This window comes from Dreissena polymorpha, chromosome 12 (genome assembly GCF_020536995.1).
Source record: "Dreissena polymorpha isolate Duluth1 chromosome 12, UMN_Dpol_1.0, whole genome shotgun sequence".
Lineage (NCBI taxonomy): Eukaryota > Metazoa > Mollusca > Bivalvia > Myida > Dreissenidae > Dreissena > Dreissena polymorpha.
Window position 1 is genome coordinate 17,098,390 of NC_068366.1, and position 20,676 is coordinate 17,119,065.

Sequence of the window (20,676 nt, forward strand, 5' to 3'; positions counted from 1 at the left end):
ATTTTAGTAAATTCAGCATCTGAATTGAGGGACAACAATTATCGTTTCAAGAAGAAGTATTGTCTTATATTGATTCCGTGAATTATCATATTGTACTCTATGTATGAAGTTATCATATTGTATATTGCGGTCGATGAATTATTTTGATAATGTTGAACATACAGCTATTGGTTTTATTGAGTATTACACATTTTTTGTATATATCGAACAATATGTTTTATTTATGTTAATGACTTCTTAATTGAGTTGATCACTTGTTCATGTTCTGTAAAGATTTCGGCCTTCGTATGTACATTAAACAATACATTAGATATAACAAATAATATTATCTATCAAATGTACGTCATGTGATAATGTCAATGCGATACGAATGTTAATTGAAACATCCTACATTGGCGCCATCTCCTTTCAATATCGCCACCTCCTAAGGATTGGCTCCATCTCATTTGAAAAAATGCAAAACTATATACTACGTCGGCAAGAAACCAATATTTTTGTGCATGTAGCATCTAATGTATGTTGTACTCAATCGTTTGATGCCGTTGACGATTTAATTAGGTGGAAATTTGCTCGTTACACCGGAAAAACTCATCGAAATGCTTTTTAAAACTACACCATGCCAAAACTTATAAAGGTTCTCACGTTTTTTAATTGATTGAGAATAAATGTTTCTGAACATTGTTGGATGAATTAATCTTCTCTGAATCGCTCTACAATGCCCGATTATAAAAATAATGCGAACTATGTTGAAACAAAAAAAAAATATAAAACCTAATCACTCTGTTTAATTATCCATGAAATGTCAAAACTACCGGACCTGAGCGCCACCTTCGAAGTTGCATTGGCTCATTTATTAATGCATCTCAAACAAGAGGTGGCGTGCGTGATTAACGAACGTGATGCATGCATAAGTTCTATGTTACTGTAACCATTTCGTTTGCCAACCAATCAGTGTGCATGCGTAAAACAACGCGAATGTTAACAATTACAATCAACTGAACCAGTATTCACAAACCCATTCTTATAGTTACGTATAAAGAATATACCCACTGGGGGCTGACGAGGTCAAAGCGCAGTCCGTTTCGCTACGACGTCGAGTATATGTTTTACTACGAAAACATTGTTTAAATACACATGACATCAAGAACGGATAAGTCGAAAATTGTGTTTAAAACATGTAAGATTATGATTTTGTAATAACAAAACTCTGAATTTAAGCACAATGTCATTTCATAGGTCTGTTACATCAAATTATAATCCAAGATGTGTCTGGTTTATGCGGTTAAACATGAAATAGACCGCTGATTTATCAAACCGAAGTCAAGTTTCACTTAAAAAATGCAATTAAGGTTTACAACTGTGTTTAATTGACACAATTTTACAATTTCCAAATTGATCTATGTATTGTTAAGCCACTGGTGTGTTTAGAAATGTGTAGGGTGACCCAGTTATCAGAAATAAAGGCTACATATTATTATAAGGCATGATCATGTCTCTGACAGCATACGTATATGTCTCGCTACGACAACGCTTTAGCGTGCATGCGTTTCTCACAGAAGACGTATTGGTTATCTCTCAAAGGCAAAATAAAGAAGAAAAAAAAATACAGAGTCATGGAGTGGCTGGATGTTTCCTTTGAGACAGAGGTAGTAACAACGGCACAACATGATCCGAAGCGCACAGTCGACATGGTAATGCACATTATTATGATATAATTACATTCACGAATAGGCCAAAGGAAACGATTAAAATCGAAAATCCATATATAAGATGACAGTTGAGAGTCGAGAACCTTATGTCGTCGGTCTCAATAAAAATGACGCATCTTCACCTTTTGACAATCCCTTATACGTTCATTTTGATAGAGACCGACGATAGGTTTTCAGCATACGGTACTCTTAATCAAATGACATTCGATTCTCGTTATTCCCAACTCGCTTATCTCGAAACTCTGCTTATGTCAAAGTAAATCCCATGTTCCAACTTCGATCATTATTTATATCATACGGATTTTGATTTTTACATTGTATATATCAAAGCGATTTTCTTGAAAATCGGTTATCGTCAACTAATTTTGAGGTGAATTTCATGTTCGTATACATGATTGTACCTGTAAAATCCACACCTGTAACAGCCGTAAGGTGTGGAAAGTAGGACCCCAATGGCACAAAACCGCAATTGCATAATCAATATAGTGTTGTAAAGTTGTGGCAGTGGGTTTCTGTCACAGGTTATTGTTAACTGCGTACATGACGGCCGGTAAATTTACTTCGTGTTACAATGCGGTTAAGGCCCAGTCTCACTATGATGCCGGCGGAGCCCCAGTGCGTGATCAGGCATCTACCGGGATGAACCGGGGCCCTACCGGGATGAACCGGTGCTCCACCGGGATAAACCGTGGACGACCGGGGACAACCGGTGCTCCTACGGGAAAGTATTAAAATGTTTAATACCTCCGGGATGAACCGGGAGTCACCGGGTAGGACCGGCAACGACCTGCGTGGCACCTGGAACAACCGGGACTGTACCGGGAACAACCGGGACGGCACCTTAGCTCCACCGGGGCCCAAAACCATCCCGGCAGAGCTACGGCAACGCCCCGGTGAATGCCGGCAGAGTCCCTTTATAGCTACGTTACATAAGTAAACCGGTGCTCTGACGGTACCGTCCCGGTTGTTCCCGATGCAGTCCCGGTTGTTTCCAGTGCCAAGCAGGTTATTGCCGGTCCTTACCGGTAACTCCTGGTTCATCCCGGAGGTATTAAACATTTGAATACTTTCCCGGTGGAGCCCCGGTTGTCCCCGGTTAAACCGGGGCGTTGCCGCAGCTCTGCCGGGGTCTGATGCCGGTATAACCCCGGTGAGTGCCGGCGTAGTGACGGTATACCGGGGCTCTGCCGGGACTCTGCAGGCTTTCACCGCGTTCAACCTTTTCGTTTGGATGTTCATGCGCACAGTGAAGCACGGCATCTTTTGCACTGGGAAATGGCAGTCTGCAGTAACTGAAAACTGCATGTGATATGTCCAGAAATGGATACAGAAACTTCGTTGAGCAACCTATACATTATATTTGTACTTCGTTGCGCAACCAATTTCATACTCTGTGCGAAACCTTTACATAAAACGACTTGTAATTTCCTTCGAAACAAAGAATTTGCATAATTAAAATATATGTTCGTAACCTGTTTTGTACTTTAAAATGTGTAATGAACACTGAATCGAAGTAAAATGTAGTTATATTTAATTTAAGTTACCGTAATTGGCTATTTTAACAGAATAACCACCTTATGCATTGCTTCAAATCAAAATATTTCGATTTTAGCTCAAAATAAACTTAAAGGTTGCAACTACGCGCATTTGTTATTAGTTTGTTATTGAAAGTAAGTACCTACCATTACTGGATGTTCCGTTCTCTAATCCATAAACACCAGAAAATATGAAACTCGCCTGATTAAGTAGTGTATTTACACCATGTTTTCGTAGTAAAACATATACCCGACGTCGTAGCGAAACGGACTACGCTTTGACCTCGTCAGCCCCCAGTGATACCTAGACCCAAGAAATATTACTTTAAAATATGAATAGATACAGGCTATTAATTATGCTGCTACATTTTTACGCCGTTTCTGTAATAAAGGTACATTGCGTGTTTTAGTCTAAATTGTGACTATTTGTCTCTCTTGATAAATCCTCATAATTTGTAGGAAATTTATGTTGCGTTGTTGGCTCTTTGGCTAGTAGTTATTCGTTCGAAAATGCCACCCATCACGATGTTAGTGATTCTGTAAAAATGTTAAGTACTTATTATCAATTGTTTCAGTGGTACGTTTAGTGAAATTATTTTTTTGACATACCTCGTGGTTTTCTGAGAATTTATGGAAGGGCATCTTTACCACAATTTTTACTAATAACCATGGCAGGAATTTCTGTCACCGTTTTTGTTAACTAAGGGAAGGCGTTATTCACACTTCCTTTGTAGAAATGTTAAACGATTTTTTGAAATCTGCGACCTCGTTTCGAAAAAGGCTGATAACTACTGTGTCCCTTCAGATATTGCTTTCATTTTTGGTATGCATGTGTATCTAGACAACACCTTTCCATGCGCATACATTTTTTGTCCCCTGTGACATTGACCTTGAACTTGAGTTCAGAGTTCTCGTTTCGAAATCTGCGACCGCGATTCAAAAATGGATCATAACTAATGTGTCACTTTAAATATTACTTTCATATTTGGTACGCATGTGTATCTGGACAACACCTTTCTATGCGTATGCATTTTTTTAACTTGGGGGTCCGCGTTCAGGTTTTGAAAATTGCGACCGCGATTCAAAAAAACTCATAACGTATCTGTCCCTTCAGATATTGCTTTCATATTTGGTACGCATGTGAATACGGACAAGACCTTTCCATTTGCATAAAATTTTTGACCCCTGTGACCTTGACCTTGAAATTAGGGTCCGCGTTATGATTTCGAAATCTTTTATATGGTTATCTCCGCCGTCTGTCCGTCCGTCCGCCCTGGCCACTATCTCCTCCTACACTATAAGCACAAGAACCTTGAAACAAACACACATGGTAGCTATGAGCATATGTGCGACATTGCACTATTTGGAATCTTGATCTGACCCCTGGGTCAAAAGTTGGGGGTTGGGGTGGGGCCGGGTCAGAAATTTTCACTCATGAAGGAGGGCATAAAGCACTGTCCGTCTGTCTGTCCGTCCGTCCGCCCGTTTGTCTGTCCGTCACACTTTGCGTTGAGGTTTCGAAAATTGCTCATAACGTCTATGTCGCTTCAGATGTAACCTTCATATTTGGTATGCATTTGTATATGGTCAAGGCCTTTCCATACGCACACAGAGTTTTACCCCTGTGACCTTGACCTTGAACTTAGAGTCCGCGCTTAGGTTTCGAAAACTGCGTTATGGTTTCGAAAAATGCTCATAAGTTCTATCAAAGCGTTTATAAGGGGTTTATGTCATCCTATGGCGATAGTCCTTTTTTGAGGTTATTTTTCATTAACGTCTTCATTTCTACACCGATTTTCTCAAATTAATACTGAACATATCTTATGATAATACAGCCAATCTCAACTATGCATGGCCCCATAACCAACCCTGGGGCACCCCTGGGTCAAACATGCGGCGTGGGGAAAGGCGTCGGCCTCTGCCGCGCCATTTCTAGTTGCGATGTGAGTTGATTAGCAACTCTGCATCATTTTCAAATATTTAAACTAACGTTTGCACATTTTAACTAGTCTTTATGGAAACTTTGTTATTCTGAATATCAATACGGAGATGAGTACTATGAACTTATATATGTGAACTATTTTGGACCCGCTTGCTTTTATATTCTGAGGAGAAATAACAGCGCTTTTGTGCTTATAGTTTTCTATATTAAACTTGTTACACATCATTTGCAATGTGAAGGCATCGATCAGGTATTCTGTATCGACGGTTTTGACAAAATGGAATGCATGAGAAATACCATGGCAATTGAAAATATAATAAAAAATAACAGAAAAGTACAATATCGTATTACAGCTCTAGAACCTTAAGCAGATGTTGATCGAAATATGCCTTGCTGGTTTTCGCTTTGTATTGCATAGACGAACGCGAGTCAACAAGCGTTACTTCGTATGAGTATGCCTACACTCGCACTGCTGGTACATGCCGTAGTTAGGAGTGCGCCCATCTTGACCATGACCCTCATCACAGTTGGCCCATTCCCACGTCACTTCCGGGTTGTCCCAGCCCATACCGGTGATCTGATTGTGGCCGTTTTCGAGGTCAAAGTGGACGTTGTAGCCGTATTGATTGACGCTGTGGTGTCCTTGTTGATTGCACCAGCTCAGGTTCGGCCACTCGTTGGGACAGTCGTTGGTTACCATAAAGATCTTCGACTGACCCTCGGCAGTAGCGCCGACGTGGCCACCGACGAAACCACCAGTGGTGGTGAGCTTGAAGCATTTTCCACATACCGGACCACACCATTTTCCGCCCGATGGGTCGAACAGGTTCTGATGGCTGCCGCCACGAGCCCGTAGCTGTTCCATGGAAACTGAAAGCAATAATTTGTTCTAGTCAAGTATTTGTCGAATTGAAAATCGAGTTTTTAAAAACCTTAGCTAGTATAGATCTGTCGTTCTCATTGCAGAGGATAGTAGCATTAATGATAAATCATACACGTATACGCCCAATGCTATGTTTTGCAACTGTTTATACACAGAACATAGAAATGCTCGTAGCTGTATCTTTTGTACAAAAATAACACATTTAAATAGATTCAAAATATTATGTTAAATGATGAGTAGAAATGCATCAATATCGATGCAGCCTCAAATTTAAAGAATTCTTCGGAAAACATGTTCGCTTAAATACGTTATTCTTATAAGATAAGGCTGTTAGCGCAGTGATTGGTAAATGCGCTTGTCACTTCTGCTTCCCGGTTTAGAAAAAAAAAAACGTTGCAGACGCATGTGTGATTGGTAGGTGGTCACCATACCGGACATGTGGGTGTCCTTCGGACATTACGCTACCTCCCACAGCATCAGTCAATACCAATATTGAATAACTGTCATTAAAAAACTAAATAGCTGGAAATTGCTTAAATAACACAATATTTGCCGAATCTAGAAAGAAAATTAGGTAGGAGTGTTGGGACACACTCCGGGTTCAACATAATGCGGCCACTGGCCCGAAAGTACTTCATGAACTTCGAAAAACACACAAACACGCTTATAAGATCTTTTGATATCAGACCTACACATGTACTAGTTTAAAGTGGATCTCTTGGACGATATTTACCTGGTTGTCGTTGTCATTGTACCCGCAGCCACACGCCCCCTTGCGGCTATCAGCGTACCGTGTTGTGGAGGCGCATGACTTTCCGTTGTACATTCGGGGAGATCCCGTGCACTCTGTTGTGCTTCCGCAACCAGCGCACCTGAAACGGAAGACGTTGTACAGGAAGTTCTAATGATAGAACAATCTCGTGTCGTTATATCTTAGCAGAGATGTGGGTCGCTACTCTCATCATACATCTTGAATCGGCTCAAATTTGATGAAAGTTGTTTTGTAAGTTTTTTGTTGTTGTTTTTTATTAAAGATCATCAGTCAAATCAATTAATTCATCAGGCAATATATCGCTAACGTTTTGTTTCTGCGCAATTGTAAGCTGTGTGACATCAATATGCCAGTAAAACATTATATAAAATGTATAAAGTGTTTATTATACAATAAATCAAATGTCGTTTACTTCATTAAACATGTCATTCATCACTAACCAAGTTTATTTTAAGCAAAACGCCTAAACCGAAAGAACATACAAGAAACGTAATTAAAATATATTCGACATTGATAACAAAATGATAAATTTACCAAAATAAAGTTTAATTGATAACTATAAAATGATATGGCTGATCACTTTATCCGTCATATAACAATTATGTCATTTAGTGTATCGCATATTCCTACATTTAATACAATTATTACAATGAATTATAATATATCTAACTTATGTCAGTTATATATGTGCATATACTTGATGTAGACCGTCCCTGTGTTAATACAATTATGTCGGAAGGAATTAAATATTTAGATAGCAATTCAATGTTTCATTTAAGTCTCATCCATTTCATGTTCATACTAAATACAGAGCATTAAAACATACATAACAAGAGATGTTTTGTCAGAGACACAATGCCCCCTTCAGTGGCGCTTTGAAAACATATATTTGACCTTTGACCCGAAGGATGACCTTGACCATACCATTATACCCCTCAAAATGTGCAGGTCCATGAGATACAGATGCATGTCAAACATCAAGTTGCTGTCTTCAATATTACAAAACTTATGAAAAATGTAAAAGTTTTCGGACGGATGGACAAACTGACTGACGGACGGACTGACGGACGGTTCAAAAACTTAATGCAACCCTTCGTGTGCATAAAACATGAAAATGTCCATTCTATGTAAAAATTATTAGAGACTAAGAGGAGTTAAATATTGCACAGTGTTCACAAACTTGTTCTCTATACACATATTTAAATTAAGAGTTAGGTTTCCATTGCTAATACATAATTAAAAACTGTCATACGATATAATGCAGTAAAATACTGACACTGCGAAAAGTGGAACTAACGCGCATAATATAAAATGGTTTACGAACTCGAATTTTACCTGTTATCAGGTCGGAAATGAACTGATTAACAATGGTTACCTACGCTTAGATAAAAACTAACAGACAATGTTAAGAAATACCATAGTGACATTATTTACATTTTAAAACCATATCAGTTAAAAGTTATAACTACAAAAAAACCTACGGTGACTCCAGAGACATATTTAGCAGAAGAGACATTCAGCAACTACTTCTTCCCAAAAGAATAAGCAAAAAAAACTACCCAGTTTTTCAAAACATTATGTAGGACTTTATACAGGATTTGATCTCCTCAGTCTGGATGCACACCATTTAAGGGAGTTATTTAGCAAGACCTAGCATGTTACAAGTGTGGATATACTAATAAAAATACTCTAAAGAAAGTCTCATTCAAGTTTTAAAACCTATTTTGAGTAAATGTATTTTCTCCTTTCATGAAGAATAGAAAAACTTGTTATGGCTGATAAATACATAACATTCTCTGTAGTAAATATATATTTTAATTTTTCACAATCTGACATGGCATGATTTTCAGGATTTACACTTATATTATCCATTAGCATTTTCCTTGCATCAACAAACAACGGACAGTGAAAGCGTACACGTATTTCATCGTCGATCTTATCCGTACATGGAAACAAGTTCTATAGCATAGCTCTATATTTTTATACCGACCGGTCTCTAACCGAAGCGCCGCCCTAAATGCTCTAAATAACGAAAACACATGATCCGTAATGTGATTTAAGTGACCCCATATTACACATATTGACACAACAGTGATGAACACTACCCTCGACGCCGCTTTGCTGTAGCAAGTTGATACAAAAACATTACCCTTCGACGGGGCCAATTTGACCACTTATGGTTTGTTTTAGTTATTATAGTATATGAGTCCTCATAAACAGGGTGTTCCCAGGCCCGAAAGGCGTGTCGCGGTCGACATTTCTTAACAATCTAGGGTGGTATTGCGTCATCTCCAAATTACCGAGACATAATTTATACTACCCCCCAAGGTGTCATAAATATAATCCAATAAACTAAGAAACTCGTTTTAGTTCCTATCATGTGCGACTCGCTTGGTTTACGTGTTTTAATACGACTATTAAATAATATAGATATATATTCATTATTTTGTATATATGTTGTTGTGAACAACAAGTCGAATATTCAGTATACACACAATATACCACACATTGCATCAATGATAGTCTTCGAACATAAATTTTTTAAACACCATGGATGGAATTCCCCTGCCTAGCCCACAACGTTTAGGCCCGACAACCCTCCATTAACTTCAGAGGGAAACCCTTTTTAATAATCATGTGATCCTCGGGATGATGAAAGTTTTCAATCTAGGGACATGATTTGAAAAAAATCGAGTTGAGGACAACAATGCGGTGTTATACGCGAAAATATTAACCTCTAGACCATTTGGTTTAAAAGGAAACTATTTTTTTAACCCTTGGAGTTAGTGTCACGTTATGGTAGGAATTCGTAGGTGGACGTTTTTGGGATTACTTTATTGAAACATGACAGTCACAAAGTGCTCATATGTATAAATAAGCTTATTGATGAGGGAGAGATTAAAGAATAGTATAGTTGACACAATGCCGGATTTGTATTGGTCAAGCATAAGTGTTTATACAGATAAAGCTGGTAAATATTTGGGTGGTTTGTTTATCCCGTTCCCGTGGCTTCATTGATTCAGTATCAGCAATAAGCACGCATAGAACACTGGCCAATGGGATTCATAACTCTTCACGGGGCAAATGTTAGAGGAAAATAATTAATTAGCATTTAGATCTAGAGGTGAACAGATGGAAAAAGGCACAATCATGTAGCAATCACAACGCATTTGTACAACTGAAAATATTAGTTATGTCAGACATTAAACTGGATTAGAAACTGGTATATGTGTTGTTGAATATTTGATCCCACATTATGCAGAGAAATTAACATAAATAGAGAGGGACGGACTTGTCCCATGCGTGACACGGGAAAATGATTGTTAATGCAAATCTCGTCATCAGGCCAATACGCGCATGACGAGATATCGAATGATAGGCTAAACACCAGTAATTTAAGAGTAATGAACAGTGTTATAACTATGTGTCGTACATGAACTATGAACGATTACGTGACAAGGTCCTGCTTGCCCCTTCACGAGGTCTTTATAGTCCGACCTGCCCCTGTTACCTTTCAGGGGGGAAAGATTAATTTTGAGCCAAAATAGGTCAAATTTACCCCGGCTGCCCGGGTATTCGCCAAAGATATAACTTAGATCCAAATTAACCAGTGCACGGTGGCCAATGATACCTTAATGTGCACTGGTAGACAATAGACAATCTCAAAGACAAAATTATGTCTGGACGCAGCTCCCAAGGGTCTGCAGCTCGCCGCTCTGCCTTTATGGCCGCGCTCGAAATCACCGGCCGTCGTCTTCATCCCCGAGACGGTTTCCCCAGCACGTTGAGCGTACTGAGTATCGCCGTCCCGGGTTCTCTCTATAGGGCCACCCTCGATGTTCATGGGACTACTCCAAGGCCCCCCCAAGCAGTCCCAGGTCCGCCCCGTATGTCTCCCACACTGGTGGTCTCGCTGTCCCACTGTTTCGTCCCCCTACAGACGGGACCTCTGGCAGGGTCGGTCCAGTGATCTCTCGACGATAAACAGCGGGTGACAAGTCCGCTCCAGCTGCTGACCGAGCCCCAGAAAAAAAGATGGTTCATTCACAGTTATATACCCCACACTTTCACCGCAACACATCTTCCAATGTTAGAACAGTTTTACATACACAGAAGGGACAGTTACATGAACATTTATTTACAAACATGAAACCATAGTTGTATTTGGACAGGATCCGATCAGGATTCATAACTACCCTAACACTATGTTAGAGACACAGTGGAAATACGTTGGATCTAGAAGATACAGTGAAATTATGAGTATTTTGGTGTTTCAAGGGAGATAATTATATTTCACAACAACGTAATTTTCCGTTTTCCGGGATCTATTGATAGATACTCGTTCAAGTCGATTATTATATATATGGAGAAAGATATGCGTGCACAACCACACACACAGACATACATACAGACATACATATTCCTATTGGAGACTTAAGCGTGTGCGCCTAGCTACGATGCAGAATGAAGCAGACAAACTGTGAAATCCCCATCCCCAGTAAAAAAGACGGTTCATTCACATTTATATACCCCACACTTTCACCGCAACACATCTTCCAATGTTGGAACAGTTTTACATACACAGAAGGGACAGTTACATGAACATTTATTTACAAATATGAAACCATTGTTGTATTTGGGCAGGATCCGATCAGGATTCATAACTACCCTAACACTATGTAAGAGACACAGCGGAAATACGTTGGATCTAGAAGATACAGTGAAATTGAGTAGTTTTGTGTTTCAAGTGAGATAATTATATTTCACAACAACGTAATTTTCCGTTTTCCGGGATCTATTTAAGATTTTTTTGACAACTTTAATTTTCTAGCTGTTGATACCTCAGATAAATGTAAAGATAGGACCGTTTTAAACCCATAAACGAAAGGGTTAACGTTGATGCAACTGGTAATTAACAGTCTGACAAGGATGACATATAAACATGTATGAGACCGTGCATGATATTTTACTAAGTAATCACATCTCGAATTTATACCGAAACTCTCTTGTCGTGTAACAATACCAAATCGACACTATGCTTAATTGATGAATCTTATAAATAAAAAGTATGTTGTACCGCTTTACTTTGATCGCATAACACTCGTTTCTGCTTGTACATTAAATTTAAATAGAATTTGTATAGACAGAAACAAATTGAAGCAGGTTATATACTGATTATTAAAGAACTAGTCAATTGTAGTTTTTAATATGCTTGCATTCGAACATGATGTCAATTTGTAAACAACATTTGCGTTATTTATTATAGTGTTTATGTTGGTTAGCTCATCAGTGGGTTTCGCCTACAATTACTACAACTGCTAGCAATGACACAATACTAGTCTACTCACCGGGTCATCGACCGGAGACCTTGTCAGGATGGCAGACGTCGTCCTCGAAAGTACACACTTCGAGGGAAACACTCGTCTGCTATCGTCCTCGGCTACACGCTACTTATCCTCATATAAATTGTAGAAGCAGCAATAATGGGTGTAAAAATTCCATATTACATAGCTTGGTTTTTTATGTGACTTCTAAAAAAATAAAAATAATTAAATCAAACAAGAAACGCCTATCAGAGAGAAAATATAAATAAAATGGAACGTTATAAACCCAATGACCTATGCATGTAGATTACAACTTGGAAAGTCGGTCGTATGACGTCACAAAAATCCATAATGACATAATGACGTGAACAAATTCCAGGGACAGTACTAAATAAAAATATTTATGGGGCTGTGCTACTAATAAAACAAGTTAAGGTGATTTAATATTAAGAAGCAAATGAATAAAACTGGTAATTCCATTAAAGCGACATTATTGGAATCAAACAGTACATAGGTGTTTTGACAACTGAAGACAGAAATGCTTTGATGTACGATTTGAGTCCAAATGTAGTTTTCATGCAGATTTGTTCATACGACACAATGACACAATTTTATTCAACAGTGAAAAATGCCTATAATGTAGTTTTCATGCAGATTTGTTCATACGACACAATGACACAACTTTATTCAACAGTGAAAAATGCCTATAATATCACTAATGATTCCAAATTTTAAGGGAAGAAAGATATAGTGAATCGAAAACCATCAAACACGTGTTTTTAAGTACATAAGTATCGTATCCTTTTGATAAAAACAAGTTAATTAAATTGAAAAGTTTAATATGAACATTTGGTTTAACATATTTTAATTTGCGGACACGCTTCAACACATCTCCGTAAAATGATGGATGGGAGATTCCATTATTTAAATGCCATTTTAAAGAAACATTATATTTTGAAATTAAATCACCATACTTAGAGTAAAATCTAGCAAATTTATTTCTAAGGTTATGATACAAAAAACCTTGTTTTAGCAATTTTTTTAGTCAATATTAGATTACGATCATTAAAATCTTTAATACACGAACATGCTCTGGCATAACGTACCAACTGCGAAATGTAAATACCATAGGAAGGTCCTTTAGGGATGTTGCCATCTAGAAATGGAAAATTCACATGTTCAAAGTTAAAATCGTCCCGTTTGTCGTATAAACTAGTTTTGATCAAATTATTATTAATAGTTAAATGTAAGTCTAAATACGCAGCGTCTGTATTGGATATACACGATCTATTTAAGACTAGTTCTTTTGGGTAGATTTTGTGAATATATTGTTCAAATAATGGATTATCTAAATTAAGTATGTCATCAATGTACCTACTAGTAAGGTTAAAACAATTAATCAAATCTACTTGCTTAGTTTTAGATAATTCTAACATAAATTCGCTTTCATAACAATATAAAAAAAGGTCAGCTAGAAGTGGCGCACAATTAGTACCCATAGGAACGCCAATTATTTGTTTAAATATTTTACCACTAAATTCAACAAACAAGTTATCCAAAAGAAAAATAAGTGCTGCACAAAAGTCAAGACCAGTCCAAATGATGTAATTATCTAATATCTGATTAGTAAAAAAAGCTGTTTTAGTGTTTAAAGCTAGATACAAACACTTCTCTCTGGCAAAAGTTTTTTCAATCAAAGAAACAAGTTTGGATTTTATTAAAGCGTGAGGTAGCGTTGTATATAGTGTAGAAAAATCATAAGTACTTACCTGTGACACCTTATATTTTTTATTTTCAATTTCATCGATAACTTCTAAGGTGTTTTTTATTGACCAAAATTACTATTTTCATAAACTTTATTACAAAATTTAGCTATATGATATCTAATAGCACTTAATGCAGATGTAAGATACACTGATAATTGTTTGGTGGTACAAGACACTGAATTAGCGATAAAACGACTTTTATATGGCGTCTTATGTAATTTAGGTATCCAGTAAAGTGATGGCAATTTCTTGTCAGTAATATTGACTATTACATTTAACTTTATGCATTGGGCAATATGGTCAGTAATAATTTCATTAGGTTGCTTATTGTACTCACAATATGATGTAGTTTGTGAAAGTTCTTGTGAAATAGTTTGAACATAAAACACTCGTCATATTATTATAACATTATTAGCAGCCTTATCAGCAGGAACTAAGACGAATTTAGATTTTAAGTCTTCAAGCAATTTACAGAGATTTTGTTTATTAAATTTAGGTGAATGTGGTAGGGCCAAAGGATGTGTATCATAAAAACATATTTTATTCATGGCCTTCTAAATAAATAAAAATTCCAATCATTGAGTGCAGTAATTTCAGCATTTTCCTTCCTGCACCATTTAGTGCAATAATCATGTAAGGATGTTACGATATTCTTAATGCAGTCATCAAAATCAACAGGAATAGGCAGTCTGTACTTAGGGACCTCTGCGTAGCAAATTTCTATGGTTTTTATTTTGAATGAAATTAAGGTCCCCAGTAATAACATGTCCAACTGGACCATATATATATTTAGAACTAGTACAGTCACATAATGTAGGACAATTTCTTATTACATTTATATCTGTGGAAATAGAATTATAATTAAAAACGATACTTCTTACAGGTTTACTATATTTGTAGCAAATAAGTGGTGATTCAGTATTGCGGAAATAAGGGGGAATCAACCAACGTACATTTTTATCATTGAATATTTTAGAAATTTTAATCAAGACCTTTGTTACAAACTCAATTTTGATACGATTTCGAGTTTTGTTAAGTGCATGTTCAATAAAAGGTTTAAGATAGAAGTCAGTGAAAGATTCAATAATACAAGCACATTCATATAGAGGGTCAGACTGAAGTAAAATAAGTTTACATTCCTTATCAATATGCGCCAACGAAGAAACAGAAAGAGAGCAAAGTGCACTTAGCAATTTATGTTTACCCCCATTTTGTTATAATGTGTAGCAATCATTTAAAGAAAGCAGACGTTTAAATTTACGCCTTAAGTTACCATTTTTCCTAATGCCATGTGAACGTTTATTTCTTAGACGTTTACTAAACAGAGAAAATGAATTAATCGATTTATTTTTAGAAATTGTTCCGACATTTAGAATATTATCATTTAATCCAAGTGGGTAAGTGGGTAAGCTGATTGCAAACGTTTAATCCATTCAAATTCTGACATACACCTTGCTTTTAATTGGCACTGATTTGAAGTACTATTATTAAAAATAAGTTGCTCCACAGGTTGAATTGAAATCTTTGTTACGCTATGACCCGTTTTATTAAAGTGCTGGTAAATGAAGTTATAAAATTTATTGTTATTTTTAATTTAAAAAAAATGTTCTCTAAAACGTGTTTTAAGTGATCTACCCGTCTGCCCAACGTATTGCGCACCACAACAGGGTACATTTCAAGTAATAACATAAACCACATGCATAGAATTTCATGAGACATCGGATTTAATATTAACTGAAAATTTGCGGTTATTAACCGATGAAAGAATAAAAGAGGACATATTTAAAAACTTGCAACATAAACACTTCCTGGAGTTGCACTTATTTATTGTAGGATACCGATTACACGGAGCTTAATTACGCTGCGAACTAGAACTCAGCCGCATTGTACCTGCAATGAAAGATGTTCGAAGTAAACTTAATTTGACTGTAGGTTTAGAAAAAAGTAATTGTCTATAATTTAACGGCAAATGAATACTACGTGTAATCGGAATTCTCAATGGTGAGAGAACAACTTTCGGGTTTTTTGTAATAAATCTGTCCATAGGTTATTTATTTGGCGAAACCACCAATCTTATAATCACATTGATACACATTGCCAAGTCAACATACATAAAAGAGTAAGAGGCAGCTTGTCAGATAATGGTCTGTGAAAATTCAGTATAACCTGCAGAACTCTAAATTGATGAACATACACGTTTACTTTATAAGTACAAAGAATGTATAAGAATCTAAGTATAAGAAAGGTCTTAAACAAGGTTTCTTAAAAAATAATAATGACACAATACCGCCACCAGCCTCTGAAGGCTGAAAATATAAGCCTTTAATATTGAATTTGAAAATACCAAACACAAACAGTATTTTGAGGGTTATTTTGATGCCATATTGATTTTCATGATAATGATGGTATAATCACCGATCAATTTATTTTGAGAAACCCGCTTAATAAACGTGTGATTTTCAACATCTTCGAGTATTACAAGTTCAACATTAGCGGGTGTGGTAAATAAGTCGTCATTTTTTGCCATCAATAAGTGCACGTCAACAAAGATTTTAATGAGTTAAACATAACTCATTTATCAAGCGACACAACGATTTAGGATAAACTTACAGTAATTATCATCGTAAGCTTTTATTCAGAAAAGATACAATAATTCATCCTTCAAATGTTTTGCTGGATCCAAGTCATGTGTTGTCAAATGCTATGTAAACAAAGGGTAACTACTCTAACGTTTTTGGGTTAAATTCTACTTATTTGCTGTTTGAACATCCATTCAATTTTATAATTATAATATTGTCAGAGGTTTCTTCATCCTTTTTACATACCTGCGTGACGGGATCAATATGAGATCGTCGGCAAGTGGGTGACCGATCAAAACCAACAAACGCTCTGCACCGCCCCTACTTACTAACTTAGACGATATCTCGAAACAATTTTCTCATCTTTTGTGTTTTCGAGAACAATTCTCTCCCTAAAAAGCCTTGGCATTGGTATTATTCGTCTCCTGTCATCGTCGATGAGAAAAACGACCGCCATTACGTTTATGTACGGGTGCCCTTACCCAGTCGTATATTTATGTATGAAATTTATGTAATTTTAATTTACGATTTTCTTTATGAAACGCGAATTCATTGAAACATCGTAATTTATGTAAATTGTAATTTACAACTAGTCGTAAATCGTTGATGAAACGGCTCCCTGGGTTGTAGAAAGTGTTCTAGATTTGGAATACCTATATATCCGGTTTAGGTCGGTTTTTAGTAGGATAAATGTAAAATGTATTAACTGTAACCTCACTTGTAAGTAATATGGTTTGCGCTTTATATAATATTGATTTTTTTTTAATTCATCTTACTTTATTTACTATTTAACAGTTAAGTAACAATTATCCGTTAAATCAACATAACGCTGCCAGTGTCATAGCCAGCAATTGTTCAACATTTTTTAAAAAGCCTCTTCAAAGCGTAAAATATATTGGTCAACTATACAATTTTTCGAGTATTCCTGTATTCACTCTTACAAAGATAAATAACAGTTAATTCAACATAACTCTGCCAGTGTCATAGCGACGACCAGTAAACGGCCTCGGATCAAGTTTACGCACAGAAATAAAGATGTAAAATTATGTGCAAACCAAAGATCCGATTAATATATTAAAAGCATAATCAATGGAATTTATACAAATGTGTACACTTTTTATAACTTAACTTGACTTTCCCAACCGTATACCAACTTTGTTAGGGTTATTTTAATACGTTTGAATGAAGTATACATGTTTAACAAAACCTGACATTTCAGCTATGTGATAGCAATACTCTCATATACTTAATCGTGTATTTAAATTGGTTTTTAACTAGTACTTCATTTTTTTTACATGAACCTCGTTATGGAAAAACTGACTTAATACAAGTGCGTAAAGTGTCGTCTCAATTAATCCTGTGAAGTCTGCACAGGCTAATTATTAACGACACTTTCACCCTTGAGTGGATTTTCGCTAAGAAGAAAGTTTTATTTTAAACCAAACATTCCATAAAAGCGGAAATTGTCGTCCCTGGTTAACATGTGTGGAATGCACAGGCTGATGTGGGACGACACTTTACGCACATACATTAAATCCAGTTTTCCCAGAATGAGGGATTGATAGCTCCTAAAGCTACGAAAACTAAAAACGTGAACACGTTCGAGCATGAACATGCACAAACCTATCTCCATACATGTTCAAAGTCATACGGGTATATGTCTTTACATGGACATGGTTTGGTTGGAAAATGTACAAATCACAATTAGCTCATGAAAACGTCAGAATCTTTGCTCGCAGAAAGATAAGCGACACTCATATTATAATTAATTGTTAACAAAACAAATACATGTAAATTTCTGGAGTGTTCAGCTAGATACACGCAACATCGATGGTGACTAGAAACAAATAGAATACTCACCGTCGTCCTGCAAATACGCCCCGCCCCCGCATGATGCTTTGTTTGTTCAATTTCACATAGAGAATTTGTGTGATTAATTATACAAGAAGGGTGGAATTTATTAATTATATAAGAAGGAAAACTACCGTACAAGATACATTATATAATTATACCAGCAAAAGTTAAGTTTTGTGTACTAGTATACTACATGTTCTCTCGATTGGAGATAACTGACTATTTAGGTTCAATGTGATACTCCTTAAAGTGTTGGAATTGTGCAACGGGCGAACATCAAACTAAAGATGTGAAACTCCAGCTGCTGGAGCAGTATTGCATTCTCATTATAAACAATTAGTCGGTCCTTTATTTAAGGCAAGTGATCAATTGCTAGAACAGTACGAAACAGCACAAGCATAAACGTAAATAACAAGGAAAACAATTGAAAATATTAAAGCAAGAATTAAGGTTCTCAGTCCCTGCAATGTCAATATTTTTACATATGACGGTTTTAAGTTTATGTCTTTCCCCGGGCAACAGTAAAAACTAACTGGAGGAAATTAATTGATAAATAGAAAGGCACGATTAACGCTTATTTTGTACAACACTTCAAATAAATGAGATCTCTATAGTACAATAGATGAAGTACAATAAATCTTAAGATATTAAAGCAAAAATTAGAACCCAATGGCTCTGGACTCGCCGTCATTGATATATTTCTATATGTTAAGTGTCAAGTTAATAACCTTTACAGTTAGCGCCATTTGAAGTGGAAAAACAAACGTGACGGCAAACTGACATTACGTAAACCAGACTACCCGCGGGATACTTTACTAATTATTTATGGATCAGGTATGATCTTCTTATTATACTTAGTATACAATTGAAAGGTTTAATATCGAACGAAAATGTTGGTAAAAGTTTGGTTAAGCAATAGAAGGATTATGTCCTTAATATTTAAAGAAAGTGTTAAATATTGAAAGTACGGAAGCGAATTGGGCCATTTATGAACAAAGACGCTTCAAACGTAGAAGATTGTTGCCAAGAATAAGAAACCAACATAATTAAGGCAAATTTTGGTGCATTAGTTAGGAAAAGAGAGGTGTGTATTTTTTTTAACCATTCTTCAAGTTCTACTTTGTTGAAGTATTCATCATCAATTTTCAGAATTAAGATCGAATCGACATGTAGAGCTTTGTAACAAAGAAACTAACACGTCGGTACCTCTTTTCCATTCCTCAACTCAAAATCGTCGTACAAAAGACCAATTACGTTCATCAGTTTACTTTTTGTATATTATATTACAATTTTTTTTATATCAAATATTCTTACTTTTTCAAATCAGATTAATAACAAACTGGAATGACGCTTAACATAATTGTATAAGAGCATTCGAGTTTTATGCAGTTGTATTTCAACTGTTTACTATTTCAACTATTTTGAACTGTCAAAATACTGTTAGGAAATCTCAACTCTTCCAGTATTGGGAATACAGCCAATAATCAAGAATTTCAAAGTAAAAATCAGACAATCTGCTGTACGAGTTACATAACTCGTTGGGTATTCACGAGCGTTGTCAATATATACCATCTACTACATATTTTTACATAACACTATTTTTGTTAAGTATCGATGTTTTCGAAAGCAATCCGAACAATTGAATGTGCTACATAATGTCGGATGTTCTTTCAATGTTTACATTAATAATAACTATAGGATTGAAACAAGCATCTTAAAATTGTAATAAGTTTTCAGCATTGCCCAATACCATTTAATTTACACCGTATTTTTTACCATTCTGCAATGACACAATTCGTTTGAAGATGTTTTAAGTATTTAAAGACAGACACCTTATTTTGGTGTTAAGCATGTACAACATACTGCTTAAATTATTTGTATTTTCCTCGTTTGCCAACGCCACTCTATAAACGTGTGGATGCTTAACTAGCCAAACGCACTCCCGTTGCAAGTTTTTCAAAATATTTGCATAGGAACAAACTAATTATCAGAACGGAATGATACATGATTTTAATCTTATCCTTACGTTGACCAACAATATTTTCTTTTGATATTAAGCCGTTAAAATTCACGAACTGGCCTACCCTCAGTTTTCTGTGTATTTCGAAAACGGGGTTTCCTCACTCAAAATAATTTTGGGAGAAGGGAAGAGGGTGGATGAGTTTCACCCGGGTACTCCGATTACTCCTAGAGCACAAAAACCAAACTTGAATACCGGTAGCTTTCAGGAAAATTTTGAAAAGCTGTAAATTGCAGCTTTAATTCCAATTTCGTCCCAACTTTTGTCAGTCTAGTTAAGTAAATTAGTTATT

At 36.2% G+C, this 20,676-nt stretch overlaps 1 pseudogene; it reads right to left on the reverse strand.

The window, feature by feature from the left end:
- Window positions 1-5,380: 5,380 nt before the first annotated feature.
- On the reverse strand, window positions 5,381-12,376 carry LOC127852818 (endoglucanase-like; annotated as a pseudogene).
- Between the last annotated feature and the right edge of the window lie 8,300 nt (window positions 12,377-20,676).